Below are 18,524 nucleotides of genomic sequence, written 5' to 3' on the forward strand. Positions count from 1 at the left end.
AGGCAATTCCAGCCACACATAGGAAACTGCATGCAGAATAAAATGGGTGTCAGGCATCATTGCACAGTGCTGTTTGTACTGACCCAGTAAACAGAGCAGAGAGGTAGGTTAGAGGCTTTTCTTGATCTCTCTGTTGGTGACATTCAAATGGCACAGCAGCAGGAAAGGAAGAGGGGTCTCCATTTCAGACTGCTGCTGCTAAGTCACTTCAGTCGTGTCCGACTCTGTGCGACCCCACAGACGGCAGCCCACCAGGCTCCGCTGTCCCTGGAATTCTCCAGGCAAGAACACTGGCAAAGCTTTATTCACTTGAGAAGAGAATATGAGAAACAGAGTAAGGGTGGATGGAGCCTGATCCCTTTACCCCACATGTCATATGAGCAATATGCAATATGAGCCCTGGCAGAAAGTTCTTTCTCTTACCCGAGGCCTGGAAAAGCCTCCATTATTAAGAAAGAAAACAAGTATTTTGTGACTTTTTGTTCAGAGTTGGGAATTCTGGTAAGCCTGTGCATAGCATTCAAGTCTCAAGCATCAGTCTGTAAAGAAGACCTGCCAGCGTTCAGTGAGAGTGAGAAGACTTGAAAGTAAAGCCTAAGACATAAAACAGACTTCCGGTCTGCCACACCACAATCTCCCAGTTGCTAGACTACTCAGGCCAACTTGAGGCCAAGTGGTTCTTAACCTTTATGTGTGTTAGTCTCTTCAGTTGTGTCTGACTCTTTGCAACCCTATGGACTACAGCCCACCAGGCTCCTCTGACCATGGCATTCTCCAGGCAAGAATATTGGAGTGGGTTGCCATTCCCCTCTTTGGGAGATTTTTCTGATCCAGAGATTGAACCCAGGTCACTTGCATTGCAGGCAGATTCTTTACCATCTGAGCCACAGGAGACATACTTACCCATATACAAATCCACAAAGATAAGCTTATTAGGTTTTAAGAATCAGAAAGATAATGTTCAACAATAAAATATAAAATATAAGCATGTAGAAATGTAAAAATGCAAATGAGACACAGACTCCTGAGTCTCACCTCAAAATCCCTGATACAGTAGGTCTTCAGAAGGACTCTCTAATTTGCATCTCTAACATGTTTTCAAATGAGGCTGATGCTGCAGGTCCAAGGACCATTCTTTGAGATCTACTCTTCTAGGTCACTAGTCCAGTGAATCCTTCCAATTGGGTTATCAAGGATCAGATATTTTTGCTTCCAGATCTCTTTATGAGTCTCTTCTTTTTAATATGACTTAATTAAATAGTAAGTAACTAATGAAATACAAATGTAAATCAAATCTCTGTTTTTTTCTGGATGATAAGTAGCATATTTTGGAAAACTCCATAAGGTATGTTGCTTTAAAAAAATGTCAGGTTAGTTGCTTGTCAGATAAAAGACTGAGGTGGGGAGAGAGAATTACAAAAGCTTTTAATTTTTGCATTCAGAGTGCCTCACAAGTGTCTTATAACTTCTTTGTTCCACTGTGAAGATACTGAAACTACAAAAAGCCTTAGTGGGCACTACAACAAAACATGATTTATTTGATGTGTATGTATGTATGAGAGTCCCTTATACTGCAAGGAGATCCAACCAGTCCATTCTAAAGGAGATCAATCCTGGATGTTCATTGGAGGGACTGATGCTAAAGCTGAAACTCCAATACTTTGGCCACCTCATGAGACGAGTTGACTCACTGGAAAAGACTCTGATGCTGGGAAAGGTTGGGGGCGGGAGGAGAAGGGGACGACGGAGAATGAGATGGCTGGATGGCATCACCGACTCTGTGGACATGAGTTTGAGTGTACTCCGGGAGTTGGTGATGGACAGGGAGGCCTGGCGTGCTGTGATTCATGGGGTCGCGGAGAGTCGGACACGACTGAGCGACTGAACTGAACTGAACTGACTGATGTATGTATGCTGCAGTTGCTGCTAAGTCACTTCAGTCGTGTCCGACTCTGTGCGACCCCAAAAAGTGTTTCTGAAAAACTTTCTGAAAAGATCTGCGTATTTTTGTTCTCTTTAATTCATACACTTCCTTCATTATTATTTAATTCAGAAGTCAACTGACTGGTAAAAACTAAACTCCGATCATACTACATTTTTGCCTGCATAAGAACCCTGGATATTTCTCTTCATTTTAAGGCAAATAGAAACATAAGTTAACTTGGAAGGCATGAATGAATTCTGTAGCAAAAAAAAAATGTAGCCATGTTCTGAGGACTTAGAAGACTTTCACACACACACATACACACACACACACACACACACACACACACAAGCATGTAGTATATCTCTGTATTTTTGTCTAAATTGCAAGTATTGTTACATAGGCTTTTTTAAAAATAAATTGCTTCATAAAGCAACTGTATTCCAGTAAAAATTAATAAATAAGTAAATTGCTTTTTCCTTTACCAAATATTTAATTAGATGAAAGATTTTAATAATCTTTAAATGCTATCATTTTATATTTGTTTATCACAGTACAGTTTCTCCTTTAAAATATTATTGTTAATTAAAAAGTTATTAATACTATTAATAATAATAGTTAACTTTTATTATAAATGATACTTGAAGACCTCAGAAAGCACTTTTTTATTGTATTCAAAGTTGGATATTTATCTAAAAATCCATTCCATCCATCAGTAGCCACCCTGCACTACTCAGTTATGTCCCTCTCTTGGGAATCCCATGGAATATTGCCTACCAGGCTCTTCTGTTCATGGGATTTCCCAGGCAAGAATACTGGAGGGGGTTGCCATTTCCTCCTCCAGGGGATCTTCCCAACCCAGGGATCGAACCCATGTCTCCTGCAGCTCCTGCATTGCTGGTGAATTATTTACCACTGTGCTACCTAGTAAGCTCCTTATCTAATAATGCTACCTAATTAATTGTATTGTGATTATTTCTGATACCTTACTGTATTACAAACTTATAATGTTAAAGTCTTTCATTATGACCATATCCTATTTTGCCTGAAAAATTCCTGGTAATTCTTTAAGCAACTAGTGACACATTCCCTCTGCCTTAAGGACTTAGAACTCTACTATAAGTTAGTTCTAGTTTAGTACTAAATATTTGGTAAATACTTATATTTCATATATTTATTTATAGTTTATGGTAAATCAAACCCTATATTTTATCTGGGAAAACTTTTCCCTAATGTTTATTTAGAAGGAAAAAACCAAGATTTTTTAAAAAATTATGCATAATTAGATTCATATGAGAGGGAAAACCCCTACTCATTATTAGAATATATTATAAAGTCAGAATGTGATATTAGCATAAGAATATATATTTCAGTGAAACAGAATAACTTATTCAGATGTAGACTACATTATAGATAAAGATAGCTTACCGAAAAAAAAGAGAAGCGTTGAAAATCAAAAGTAGAAAATGTACTAATCAGTGCATAGAATTGGGAAACACGTTTGCCATTTGGATAAAAATGATTTAGATTCCTACTCATACTGTGAATTCTTAACTTCTAGAGTTAAACCTTTAAAAATATTTGTAAAGACAGAACAAAATCATGGTTAAATATAAGCACAAGTGTATTTTATGAACTTGTGTGGAGAAATAGATAATAGTTTTTATATTTTCATACAGTTAAGGTACAAAACTAATAGCAGCAAATAAGACTAAAATAACCTTGGAAAACCCATTTCTGAAAACTTGACAGAAGCAAATACTTGTTGATAAAGATCTACCAAAATTAATACAAAAAAAGAAACTGAACTAAATGGAGGGAAAATAAACATAACAAAAAGGGAAACAAAGTTAGCTCACACACGGGGCAATATGTTCCTCTCACTTGTAATCACAAAAGGCAATCTAACATGAGATACAATTTTGAACTACCAAGTTAAAAACATTTTTATGACAATTCATAAAATTATACAGTGTGCAGTGAAATAGGCAGGTCTGTCAGTTACCATTTGACCTCTTTGGAAAGTAAATTTCAATAATGTATAAAAGTATTCATTCGTAGTTCTTTATATTTTGGGAAAATCATTCTAAATAATTTAGTAATAAATGTGGATTTATAAAGGAACACCTATTCCTGTACCCAATATTCATGCTCCCTTCCCATAGGGTGGAGTTGTTTCTGGAAAGTGAATTCCTAGCCAATTTTGCATTTAGATGGAGCCATCTGGCTAAGTTCCAATGATCAAAATGAGTGTGGAATTAATCTAAGCTACTCCAAGTACTCCAGATTCTCTAGGTTCCAAGCTTAGATTTCCTAGTGTATCACCTTAAACAAGTTATCTAACACTTTGTACCTCAGTCCCCTCATCTGTAAAGTGAATTGTATCATAGTGGCTACCTCATAAGTTTAAGCATTAAAAATAAGTGAATACGTACTAAATTCTGAGACCAAGAGTCAGGAGGCAGCAGTTCAGAGAAGTATAAACATTACCAAATGCATCAAGAATGTCAGTCCAGAGCAGATGTTGTGTGTCTTGGTTTACAGGGGACGAGCCATGGGACTCAAACTGAAGGAGATTCAGACTTCCCAGGGTACACCCTCCCTGCTCCTGAAAGTCAGCATAGCAATGTTGAGATTACTAGGCAGTATTCCCTGTGTTACGGAACCTGTGTTTTGATCCAGCAGATCCTCACAAGACCATCTGGTCTATCATAGAGCTGGGAAGACCAGCCACTCTGACCCCTTCAGGAACTCTAATAAACGTCATCTAATTGCAGCTTTTCAAGGAGTTTGGGTCAAGTGGGCCTTAGGAAGCATCACTATGAACAAAGCTAGTGGAGGTGATGGAATTCCAGTTGGGCTATTTCAAATCCTAAAAGATGATGCTATGAAAGTGCTGCATACAATATGCCAGCAAATTTGGAAAACTCAGCAGTAGCCACAGGACTGGAAAAGGTAAGTTTCATTCCAATCCTTAACAAAGGAAATGCCAAAGAATGCTCAAACTACCGCACAATTGCACTCATCTCACACACTAGTAAAGTAATGCTCAAAATTCTCCAAGCTAAGGTTCAACAGTATGTGAACCATGAACATCCAGATGTTCAAGCTGGTTTTAGAAAAGGCAGAGGAACCAGAGATCAAATTACCAGCATCCATTGGATCATTGAAAAAGCAAGAAAGTTCCAGGAAAACATCTACTTCTGCTTTATTGAACATGCCAAAGCCTTTGTGTAAATTACAACAAACTGTGGAAAATTCTGAGAGAGATGGGAATACCAGACCACCAGACCTGCCTCCTGAGAAATCTGTTTGCAGGTTAAGAAGCAGCAATTAGAACTGGACATGGAACAACAGACAGGTTCCAAATCGGGAAAGGAGTACATCAAGGCTGTATATTGTCACCTTGTTTATTTAACTTATATGCAGAGTACATTATGAGAAATGCCAGGCTGGATGAAGCACAAGCTGGAATCAAGATTGCTGGGAGAAATAACAATAACCTTAGATACGCAGATGACACCACCCTTATGGCAGAAAGCAAAGAACAAAAGAACCTCTTGATGAAAGCGAAAGAGGAGAGTAAAAAACTTAGCTTAAAACTCAACATTCAGAAAACTAAGATCATGGCATTGGGTCCCATAACTTCATGACAAATAGATGAGAAACAGGAGAAACAGTGACAGACTACATTTTTGGGGGCTCTAAAATCACTGCAGATGGTGACTGCAGCCATGAAATTGAACGACACTTTGTTCTTAGAAAAAAAGTATGAACAACATAAACAGCATATGAAAAACCAGAGACATTACTTTACCAACAAAGATCAGGCTAGTCAAAGCTATGTTTTTTCCCGTAGTCATGTATGGATGTAAGAGTTGGACTATAAAGAAAGCTGAGCGCCAAAGAATTGATGCTTTTGAACTGTGGTGTTGGAGAAGACTCTTGAGAGTCCCTTGGACTGCAAGGAGATCCAACCAGTCCATCCTAAAGTAGATCAGTCCTGAATATTCATTGGAAGGACTGATGCTGAAGCTGAAACTCTAATACTTCGGCCGCCTGATGCGAAGAACTGACTCACTGGAAAAGACCCTGATGCTGGGAAAGATTGAAGGTAGGAGGAAAAGGGGACAATAGAGGATGAGATAGTTGGATAGTGTCAGCGACTCAATGGATGTGAGTTTGAGTAAACTCCGGGAGTTGATGATGGACAGGGAGGCTTGGCGTGCTGCAGACCATGGGGCCACAAAGAGTAGGACACAACTGAGCAACTGACCTGAACTGAAGGAGTTTGGGTAGGAACTCATGTAAAGTCGCTGAAGGTCAGATATTATATATATAATGTAAGTAAAGGCCTGTGGCTAGAAATTGATATAGGAAGACAGCTAAAGCGAAACCATAAGAAAACACCCCTATTGTTCCTAACATAATGTTTGTCTTGAAGCAATTAATATATTTTAAAAATTATTTATTTAACTACCACTTATATAGCACTTATCATGCCAAAAGTTTTAATCTAAGAATTCTACTTACATTAACCCATTTAATCTTCATAGCAAAGCAGCGGGGGGATATTCCGTTATTACCCGTATTTTACCAATGAGCTTAAATAATTTGCCTAAGGTCACACAGATGGTAAACAATAAAAATGTAATTCCAACCCAAATAGTATAACTCCTCAGTCTGTTGTCTGAGCTGCTAAGCTCTCCTGACTCTCTCATTATGCCAAAGGAGAGATGGCCATTAAGACTATTTTTAACACTACTTTATATTAGTGTAGCATAGTTTTAAATTTACATATAGCAGTCACAACGATTAGCCACAGATTCTCACCATCATCCCAGGAAGTAGATAAGACTGTTATTAATTCTTATTTTCCATAAGAAAAAAATTGAGACTCAGAGAATCAAAGTAACATTCAGAGGAACACAAATCTGAAATTCAGATCCCAGATATTTGACTATTGATCCATTATTCTTTTATTCATTCCATACTAGTTTTCTCAGTTCTCTTTTTAACTTTAAGGAAAATTTAAAATCAGAATTTTTTTTTTTCCCCATTCCCTCAAATGTTGGCAGAATGATTAAGTTAGAGATGAACTTTTATTTTTTTAAGCCCAGAAAGTTAAGCAATTCTCAAAATTACTAGGAATGCTTGATTTCAATCTTTGCAGGTAACCCATGTACTTATTAAGAGTCAGTAGGGCTTTTGAAGGTTGATACAACTGTGCAGGATGGCTGGATAGAACATGGCAGTCCCTTTTCCCTTCATCTTCAGCCAGCACATTGAATTGCTTTTTTCACCAGCTAGTGAGGAAAGCATGTTGGAACAGTATAAAGGCAGGGACTGAAAAATTGGGGGAGGAGACCCTGGGACTGTAAGGAGAGGCCTGGGTTCAAGTCCCATATGATCTCCTAGGGGAGTATTAGGGGAGCCTCAGCAAATCACTCACCCCTTTAGACCTCAGTTCCCTCATCTGTTGAGTCTGGGTTTTGGACCAGGTAATTGCTGAGAGATTCCCTCTCAACTTCCCAACTCCTTTGGTGACTTTAACTCTTCTTTTCTTTCCGTGTGACTTTGGACATGTTGGGCCTCGATTGCCTATTTTTGTAAACTTAGAGTCACGATATTTATCATGACCATCTCTTTGGATTGATGAATGCATCCAAAAGAATGCTAAATACAAATGCCATTAAAATCAAAATATGTTTTATAACAGGCAAATATTTACTACCATTAACTAAGCAGAAAAAAAAGTTAATAATTCAGCCAGTGGAAGCATCACTACTGATCTACATAAAGCCATTAATGGGTTAAATGCTTGGACATCTGGTGAAATACTAGCCTCAGCTGTTTAAGTGACATCTTTCTTGGGTCAAATTTCTCTCCTCTCTCCAGTCCATCTGCTCACAGCTTGTCATGATAAACACTTCTGAGTTACAAAGCAAAGAATACACAGCAACAAGAGAGGGATAGCATCTTGGATCTTAACTAGACAATAATATCAGAACAAAAACAGCACCCAGTCATCTACTTTTCATTGCCCCAGCCCTCCCCCACACTCCCCACCTCTGCCCCCACACTTCTTTGCTTCTTGTGTCACAGCCACATGTCAGGCTGGAGACAAGTTGAAGGTAAGAAATCAAAGCCACCTGGGAGTGACTGAAGAAGAGACAGGCCTAATGAGTAAGGATAATGCTAGGTGGAAAATCGAGGTGACACTTGCTCTCAGTTCAATGAAAGTAGAATGTGTTAAGTGATTGATACTCCCTAGAATAGAATTATCTCAGTGTAGTGTCCTGGGGATCAGGACCCTTGACTTCTCCAGGCACTGTGGTGATTTATTCTGAGATTTCAGCAAAAAGTGCTGAATGTCCAGCCTCAATTTCTTCATTTGTAAAAGCAAACCTTATTTGGTGGTAGCAATAAACAACTGCATCACTGTTCTTATTAGTCATGAGTAAAAGGACTCTGACAGAGCTTGGCATGTAATAGGTAGTAAACATATTGTATTAACTGAATCTGGCATACTGGAAAGAGCACTATACTAAGTTCTTGCATGCCCAACTGAAGACTTTGACCTTTCTTTAGAACTTTAGGAATAATCTGAAGTTTCAGAGGAAAGAAGTGTAGCCATTATTATTGAGGTTAATATTCTTGACTCTTATGGAAATTGAGGGAATGATTTAAATGTTCTGTAATTTTCTCCCTGCTCTGATGTTCTGAAAGTCCATGCTGCTGTTTTGAATGTCTGATTACTTTTAAAACCGAAGAGTTGTGTCATTCCATGTACATTCCATGTGAATAAGCACATTCCCCCAAGCTACTTCCTTTAGCCTTGAAGTCACTAACATCAAAATGACTTTAGAATAATTAAATAGATCATGGTGCATCCACACAATGCTGACAGTGGTTATTTCATAATGTTGCAATTTCAGATGATAATGTACAAAAACTATATTTAACTGTAGTTTCTTATTCAATTCTCATGAACATTCATTCCTTAAGTACTAAAAATGATAAAAGAAAAAGTGTTGTTCAAGCCAGGAAGAATGGAAATAACAATGTTAGCAAGAATCAGACTACAAGCTGTAAAGTAACTCAGCATTTACCATATACAAAAAAAAAAAAAAAGAAATTTTGCTGACAAATACCTTCTTTATCAATAAGGTCATCTGTCACTTTCCATTGGGAGAAAAAAAGAGTATGTGTTCTATAACAAAGCCTAGAAGAATCCATGTCCTCCTTCTGAGGTTTCACCTACGCATCATCTCTCTTCATCGATTCATTTGACCAGCAACCATTACACAGGACCGACCATGGCCCAAGTGTTGTGCTAGGATATCAGGACATATAAATTAAAAAGATGGCTGCTGCTTTCAAGGATATGAAGTAATTGAAATCGTTTCATACACACACACAAACTGCTGGTGGGAGAATTTTGGCACACTCATTTTAGAAAGAAGGCTTCCCTGGTGGCTCAGATGGTAAAGAAACCGTCTGCAATGCAGGAAACCCAGGTTCAATCCCTGGGTTGGGAAGATACCCTGTAGAAGGGAATGGCAACCCACTCCAGTGTTCTTGCCTAGAGAATTCCATGGACAGAGGAGCCCTGCAGGCTACAGTCCATGGGGTCTCAAAGAATCAGACACAACTGAGTGACTAACCCTGTCACTTTCATTTTAAAAAAGCAGTTTGATTAGCTGTTACACTTCAAGATGTGATTTTTTATTTTAGGACCTAGCATTTCTATACCTAAATATTCTTGAACAAAGGTAAATATTGTATCTGTGCACCTACTAGTCACATGAAAGCATGTCCATAGCAGCATTGCTTACAATAGAAAGGAATAAACCAGACACAACTCAAATATACTCACATGAATGAACTACAGTTGTGTGGATCAATAGTAATGAATTTCAAAAGCATAATGTCAAATAAAAAGAAATCACAGAAACTGTATAATAGGGTTTCATTTACATAAGGATCAAAAAAGCTAAACAATATATAGTTAGGGACACATGTATCTGTGGCGAAACTTACAAAAGAAGAGAATAAAGAATAATTAACATTTAGGATAGTGGAAACCTCTGGAAGACGGGGAACAAGATTCTTAATAGATGAAAAGCACTTGGGGAATATCAAATTGGGAACACAATAGATTTATGAGCAAAAACTGTGCTATCATTCTTTCAGTCTTTCAGTCACGTCTGACTCTTTGTGACCCTCTGGACTGCGGCACACCAGGCCTCCCTGTCCATCACCAACTCCTGGAATTTACTCAAACTCATGTCCATTGAGTCGCTGATGCCATCCAACCATCTCATCCTCTGTTGTCTCCTTCTCCTCCCACCTTCAATCTTTCCCAGCATCAGGGTCTTTTCAAATGAGTCAGTTCCTCACATCAGTGGCCAAAGAGTTTCAGTTTCAGCATCAGTCCTTCCAATGAATATTTAGGACAGATTTCCTTTAGGATGGACTGGTTGGATCTCCTTTCAGTCCAAGGGACTCTCAAGAGTCTTCTCCAATACCACAGTTCTAAAGCTTCAGCGCTCAGCTTTCTTTATAGTCCAACTCTCACATCCATATGACTACAGGAAAAACCATAGCCTTGACTAGACAGACCTTTGTTGGCAAAGTAATGTTTCTGCTTTTTAACATGCTTTTTTAGTTTGGTCATAACTTTTCTTCCAAGGAGCAAGTATCTTTTAATTTCATGGCTGCAGTCACCATCTGTAGTGATTTTGGAACCCAAAAATACAAAGTCTGTCACTTTCCACTGTTTCCCCATTTGCCATGAAGTCATGGGACCAGATGCCATGATCTTGGTTTGCTGAATGTTGAGTTTTAAGCCAAGTTTTTCACTCTCCTCTTTCACTTTCATCAAGAGGCTCTTTAGTTCTTCTTTGCTTTCCGCCATAAGTGGTGCCATCTGCATATCTGAGGTTATTGATATTTCTACTGGCAATCTTGATTCCAGATTGTGCTTCATCCAGTCCAGCATTCTTTAAGCCATATAAATATAATATTTATAGTCTTTGTATACATAATATTTTGATTTTAAAAATAAAACCATTTAAGATCTACTCTCTTAGTAACTTTTAAGTATATAATTCAATATTATGAACTATAATTATCATGCTATACAGAGATTCCCAGAGCTTACACATCTTACAATTGAAAATTTATACACCTTGGGGCTTCCCAGGTGCTACTAGTGGTAAAGAACCTGCCTGCCAATGCAGGAGACGTAAAAGATACAGGTTCAATTCCTGGGTTGGGAAGATCCCCTGGAGGAGGGCATGACAATCCACTCCAGTATTCTTGCCTGGAGAATCCCATGGACAGAGATGCCTGATGGGCTACAATCCATAGTGTTGTAAAGAGTCAGACATGACCAAGTTACTTAGCAAACACATATACCTTCACCAACATCTCCCCAATTCCTTCCTCTCTCCCCTACCCTCCAGCCCTTGTTACTGATCACTCTTTATTTATATAAGTTTAGGTTTTTAATTTTTTAATTAAAATATACTTGAGTACAACACTATGTTGGTTTCCTAGTGATTCAGTAGTCAAATATTTATATTACAAAATGATTGCCACATAAATCTAGTAACCATCTGTCTCAACACAGAATTATTACAATATGACTATAGTCTCTATGCAATACATTATATCTCTGTGACTTGTTTATTTTATAACTAGAAGTTTGTACCTTTTAATCCCGTTCACTGATTTCACCCAAAGCCTCACCCTACTCCCCTCTGGAAACCACAAGTTCGATTTCAGTAGATCTGTTTTTGTTTTGTTTGTTTTGCTTTTATGTGAGATCACACAGTGTTTGTATTAAGGGAAGGAATACTGACTTTTTCAGAGTTGAACCTTCTGAGCTTGAAGAGGCTGTTGGTTATGTTGCTTTTCAACTTTTTATGACCAGGGATTTCTTCAAGGCCACCACACTTAGGGGTGATGTAGCAATGGAGAATATACTCTAAGACATGAAAAAGAGTGTCTGTGAAGCTGATGCATGGCATATTTGATAGCAATTTAAAAATTAAAAAACCAGAACCTACTTTTACCTTGAAATGAAGTCATTATTTGTCAACACTTTTCTTAAAATATAAAACTGAAATCTTTTTAGACTCACTATTACAGACAGTGCTAAAAAAAACTTCAAAAGTTGACTTCCAGTTTGTTAAAAATATGTTCAAAAGGTATTTATTAATATTTTTCTGAACAAATTTTTTTAAAGAGACTAAATAATGAAAATTGGTTTTACTTTATTTTGGATCTTTGTATATTAAAGTGCCTACTTTGATTAGCAGTTTTATTTCCAAAATGTTTTAAGATATATTGTTTTGTTTAAATACCTGTAAAGACGCAAGAGACTTGGGTTCGATGCCTGGGTCAGGAAGATCCCTGGGAGTAAGAAATGACAACCCACTCCAGTATTCTCGCCTGAGATATTGCACGGACAGGGGAGCCTAGTGGGCTACAGTCCATGGGGTTGCAAAGAGTCAGACACACCTAAGTGATTGAGGATACCATAAACACATTCCAAGAGTGAATATTATAAATCCCACTGGACACAAGACAAATCTGATGACAAAGACAGTAGACAGTAAGTGACAGAACCAGTTTCAAACCTGTTTATTGACTCTGGATCTCAGATATTCTCTGTACTATTACATTTGTCACCCATTTACTTTCAAGATTTTCCTTTGACAGACCACCTCTGCTCTTTGATACTCATGTATTTTTTTCAAATGTAAAAGCTATGCCTAAGTCATGGTAAGCATGCATTGTGTACTTATTGAATAAATTCATTTTTTATTCAACATCTTTAAAGTCCTACTATACATATGACACTGCATTAGGCACTAAGGCAGAATCACAGGCTATCCCTACCTCCACAAATAGAGCACTATTTTCATCTTTCATGTGTATCTACTCTAAACAAGAAACTGCTTAGATAGCTAAAATCTTAAAGATAAGACATGTTTTACTTCTTTACCTAGAAAGTGAGCCCTTTGACACTCCATTCTACAAAGGCAAAGCTACCAGCTAAGCAAATATAAATGCAAAATTATAAATGACATTCATGTCTTTCTTAAAATCTGACTTCCATAAATATAAATTAAAACATCTTATGCATCTTTATATCCTCCATGTATCTACTGCCATATCTGACACACAGTAGATGCTTCATAAATATTTATTAAGGAAGTTTGCATGTGTGGTAAGTCACTTCAGTCATGTCCTACTTTTTGATACCCCATGGACTGTAGCCCACCAGGCTCCTCTGTCCATGGGATTCTCCAGGCAAGGATACTGGAGCGGGCTGCCATGCGCTCCTCCAGGGGATTCTCCAGACCCAGGGATCTAAACCCGTTTCTTCTGTCTCTCGCCTTGGCAGGTGGATTCTTTACCACTAGTGCCACCTCAGAAGCCAGTGTAAGTCTCAACAATTCTGATAAAATAGCCTGAGCCAAGAAAAGAAACAGAGGCAATAGAGTTCTGTGTGTGAGTAGTAAACTTTATTTTGAGGTAATTTTAGATTTAAAGAGTAGCTGAAAATATAGTAGAGAGTTCTCACATACCTCTCACTCAGTTTATTCCAATGTTAATATTTTACATATTGGTCCAAACCAAGAAACCTACATTAATATATTGCTATCACTTAACTTTAGACTTTATTTGGATTTCACTAGTTTTCACATGAATATCTGTGTTCTATTCCAAGACTAAATCCAGGGTATCACATTGCATTTAAGAATTTCTTATTTACAGAAATAATTTTTATGATGTGGAAAAGAGCCTCCCATCAGGTGAAGCCTGTTGATCCACTGAGGAATGTTCATCAACCCAAATAACCAGCTGAAATCTAATTAAATCCTTCATATTTATCTACGAACAGAACAAAGTAGCAACAAGGCTTGTAGAAAATGCCATCAAAAAGGACAAAAGATGAACAAAAAAAAAAAAATTGACCCCAAAGACACAAGAATGACATAGGAAATAGAAATAATGTTTTTATTTGTAATTATATTGTTAAAGAGATTTGCTGAAGAAGGCAATGGCAACCCACTCCAGTACTCTTGCCTGGAAAATCCCATGGACTGAGGAGCCTGGTAGGCTGCAGTCCATGGGGTAGCTAAGAGTCACAGAGCAATTTCACTCTCACTTTTCACTTTCATGCATTGGAGAAGGAAGTGGCAACCCACTCCAGTGTTCTTGCCTGGAGAATCCCAGGGACAGGGGAGCCTGGTGGGCTGCCATCTATGGGGTCGCACACAGTTGAACACAACTGAAGTGACTTAGCAGCAGCAGCAGAGATTTGAGAAGACAGTTCACACGTTAAATGAGAATGAAGGCAAAAAAATATATCAGTGCTAATAAAATCAAAAAGATTTGTTGGAGATTAAAAATTCATAGGAATAAAAGCTTACAAAAGTATTTAAAGAATAGTTAGATGGAAGAAACTCTTAAAATGCAGAGATAAAGAAACATAGATAGAAAATATAAAGGAAAATACGAGTGACTGAGCAAACCAGTCAAGGAGCATGGTAACCACTAAAGAAGTTTCCAAAAGAGAAAATAGAAAAATGGTGGGAACATATTATCAAAGAAATGACAGAATAATATTTTACAGAAGTAAAAGTGGACAACAGTCTTCATATTTTGAAGGCTCAAAGTGTAGACAGTGTAGGGATAAATTAAATAATATACCTAAATCCTTCAGAATTTGAGAATATCAAGGATGTGAGAAAAATCTTAAAATCCCCAAAGCGGATAGAGGGAAGAAGAAAGAAAAGTATGGAAGAATGAGGAGGAAACTGGCCCCAGACTTCTCATCATCTAGCATTATAAACTAGAAAACAGTGGAAAGATAGGTTCCGAAACTGTGAGGGGAGAGTATTTTAGTAGAGAATTCTCTATTCTGACAAGTTGTTAGTCCAATGTTGCTACAAAATAGATTTTCAGATATGCAGTAACACCGAAATTAGTTTCCTACACATCTTATTTAAGCAAGTCAATTGATAAAATAGTCCAAGAAAATAGGAATGTATTGAAGAAAGAAGAAAATACAGAATCTAACAAAGACAGGTTCTGATCCAAGAACAAAATGAAGTTCCAGGACAATATCTTTGCAAGTAGGCATAGAGAACAAGCAGTCCTGATTGTAGTGGGACATCAGAGAGAGGATTTCAAGGGGATAAAGAGGAAGAAAAAGAGAATCCCATGTAACTGACTGTGTGATCAAGAGCCTGAAACATGCGGGGATAAGGTGAAACCATGCTATTGATTTTTAAGAATAAAGAGGTGGAATCCCATGGACGGAGGAGCCTGGTGGGCTACAGTCCACGGGTTCGCAGAATCAGACACAACTGAGCGACTTCACTCACTATTTTAAAAAAGCTATATAGAATCATGATGTGAACATAAAGTAAATTAAATAGACCATGATTTTGAGCAATTGATAGGATATAAAAAAGTGAACCCAGTTAACACAGATTCTAAGAAAATTATATACCAAGTAACACAAAGGGATCATTTTTAGACAAGAAAATTTATCCTAAAACACTTTAGTATATTTAGCTTTGAGATGACCAAGATTTATAGAATGGTAATGATGTTATTTTCTTACTGTAGCCAACTTTTAGAGTCAGTGTATATACAAAGTACAAAAGTCATTATCTTTAACTTCACAATTATTTAACATAATACAAATGTTAACCTTGAAAGGTACAGCCAGCAGGATTTGAGAGCTAGAAAGGAACGTGTAAAAATAAAGACAAGAACACTAATTTCCTCACTTTCCATACTGAGCAGCTAAGCAGCACTGTCTGAAATTGGTGAAACAAGAAACATAGGTGTAAATACTATATTATAAAATCTTAAGTAGTTTACATTTAAAGCTACAAATATAATCAATAGGAGAACTAAAAATACGAAACAGTTTAAACATTGAGAAGAAATGAAAATCGTGTAATAATGTTAAATTTTCATCTTGCAAAATCAGAGAATCAAAATATGTCATATAATATTTTCAAATAAAAATAACTGAGGTATAAGCACATTATTTAAGGTTTTGGAAGTAACCGGCAGGTGAACTTAACCCATAATAGAGGAAATGTCCAGGACAGTGTTAAAAGCTAAGACGGTGATTGTCACTGGAAGCCTTTGTGTATTTTGTTTTTAATGATGTGCATATAATTTTAAAATATTATAAATATATGTCAATTGCAGAACTTTTAAAAATTAAAAAGCATTTTTAAATGTCTTTAACATTTACAAAATGATGTTAGTTGTAAGACGTTCATAAAGTTTCAAATTGGACTTAAAACCTATAGATTGGTAAGAGAATATGGCATGTCCTTATATGGAATTCAATTCAGTGTTATGAAGACAACTGTACCGTCAGCGTTGTTGGTGAGGGGAAGAAAGTAACAGAATATGTTCAGTGTGATAGCATGTATAAGAAGCACACAGCTCCATTTCTACAGATACAAATACATAAAGAACTTCAGGGAATAGGTCTGGACTTGACAATCAGTGTGGTATGGTTTAGAAGAGGAACTTGCACTGTACATAGATTTTGCTTTTTTTCCCCTATAACTTTCTTTCTTTATTAAAACTTTGCACATTTTCTACTTTTTATTGTGGGAAAATAGTGCAACTAGTACAAGGAACCCCCATGTGTGCTTCTTTCAGCTTTAATAATTATCAGCTTAAAGCCAATCTTATTATATTTACTCTTACCCATTTTCACTGTTTATAGATAATTTTGAAGAAAATCTCATGCATAATATTATCTGTAAATATTCATATGTTTGTAACATTTCATGTTTTGTAACATTTTATTATGTTACAAAATAATTATCCAGATTTTTTAAATTAATCATTTAATGTCATCAAATATCCAATGTTCAATATTCCAAAAGATTTATAAATGTACTTTTTTACAATTTGTCAAAGTCATTATCCAATATGCTTGATTTGTTAATGTTTTAATTTGTGTCACAAAATATTTAAAATATACAAAATTATGGAAAATAATTAACAGGCATACACATAAATAACAACCAGATTTATATGTTGTTATATTTTGCCATATTGGCTTCAGAATTTTAAAGAAACAAAAACATATTTTAGAAAAAAAAAGTACAGTCATTCTTCGAGAAATACAAAATGTTTTTTTAAAGATGTAAAACTGCTGAGGAATCAAAAGTTCATGATAGAAATTTATCCTACACTTCTCTGAAATTCTATTCTCCCTTTATTTCTCTCCAGAGATCATATCTGTTCTATTGTTAATATACATCCTTTCCATCATATGCGTTATAAGTTTAATACATACATAAGCACATGCAAATAATCTTTTATTAATCAAAATGTAAATACTAGCATATTGTATGTATCCCACTGTCTTTTTACCATCAATATTGTATTTCTAATATTTATCCATCTTTATACATGAAGATGAAGCTCATTTTTTTTAGATTGCTGCCTACAATTCCACTGTGTCTATCCTTTCATTGATGGATGTTTAAGTTATCTCAGTGTCAGTCTTTCAAATTCTATCATAATGATTATTCTTGAACATATTTCTTCAAGTGGTTATGTGAGCATTTCTCTAAGTAATATGCTTAGAAATGAATTTCTAAGTCCTAGAATATAGTACATTCAAATCTGTTTGTTATTGTCAATTTGTGCTGATAGTGATTTTTCCAATTTGCTCTCCCCGAGCAGTATATGCGCTTCCTTCTACCACATCCACATTAATCTTTGATATTTTCTAAGTTTTCAATTTGCTAGTCTGATGGTTGTGAAATTCACTGTGATTTTAATGAAACTTTCTCTTGTTGCTAAAAGAGTTTTAGATACTTATTGGCTTCTGTTTTCTCTTTCTTCAAAATTCCTATATTTAATATCTGATCATATTTCTATTTGGTTATTTGACATTTTTTCATTAACTTGAGAAGTTCTTTATAAATTCTGGACAGAGTTTTCCTCATCATGCATTACCATTTATTTGAGTTGCAAGAGTTTTTTTTTCCATCTTTGACTTGCTCATATTCTCAGCATCCTGTCATAGGGAACTCAGACCTGGGCTCTGCAATAAACTACAGCGGTGGGATGGGGAGGGAGGCTGGAGTGAGGTTCAAAAGGGAGGAGACACATATACTTATGGCTGATTCATGCTGATGTTTAGCAGAAACCAACACAATACTGTAAAGCAGTTATCGTCAATTAAAAATAAATACATATGAAAAAAATTTTTTAAGTTTTAAATTTTAATGTAGTCAAAACTATTGATATTTTTCTTTTATGCTTTGTACCTTCTGGGACTTGTTTATAAAGTCCTTCCTAATTTCAGTGTCACTAACATTCTATATGTTCTACTAAATTTTAGTGTTTCAAGTTTCATATTTTATTTTTATAATAAAAATATATTTATCTATTATATCTATAATAATAAATAAAAAGATAGAAAGATAAAGCATGACACTGTGCTCAGTTGTGTTTGACTCTTTGTAACCCTTTGGATTGTAGCCCACCAGGCTCCTTTGTCCATAGAATTCTCCAGGCAAGA

This window comes from Moschus berezovskii, chromosome 1 (assembly GCF_049115385.1).
Source record: "Moschus berezovskii isolate FMDL1 chromosome 1, NW_MosBer_1.0, whole genome shotgun sequence".
Lineage (NCBI taxonomy): Eukaryota > Metazoa > Chordata > Mammalia > Artiodactyla > Moschidae > Moschus > Moschus berezovskii.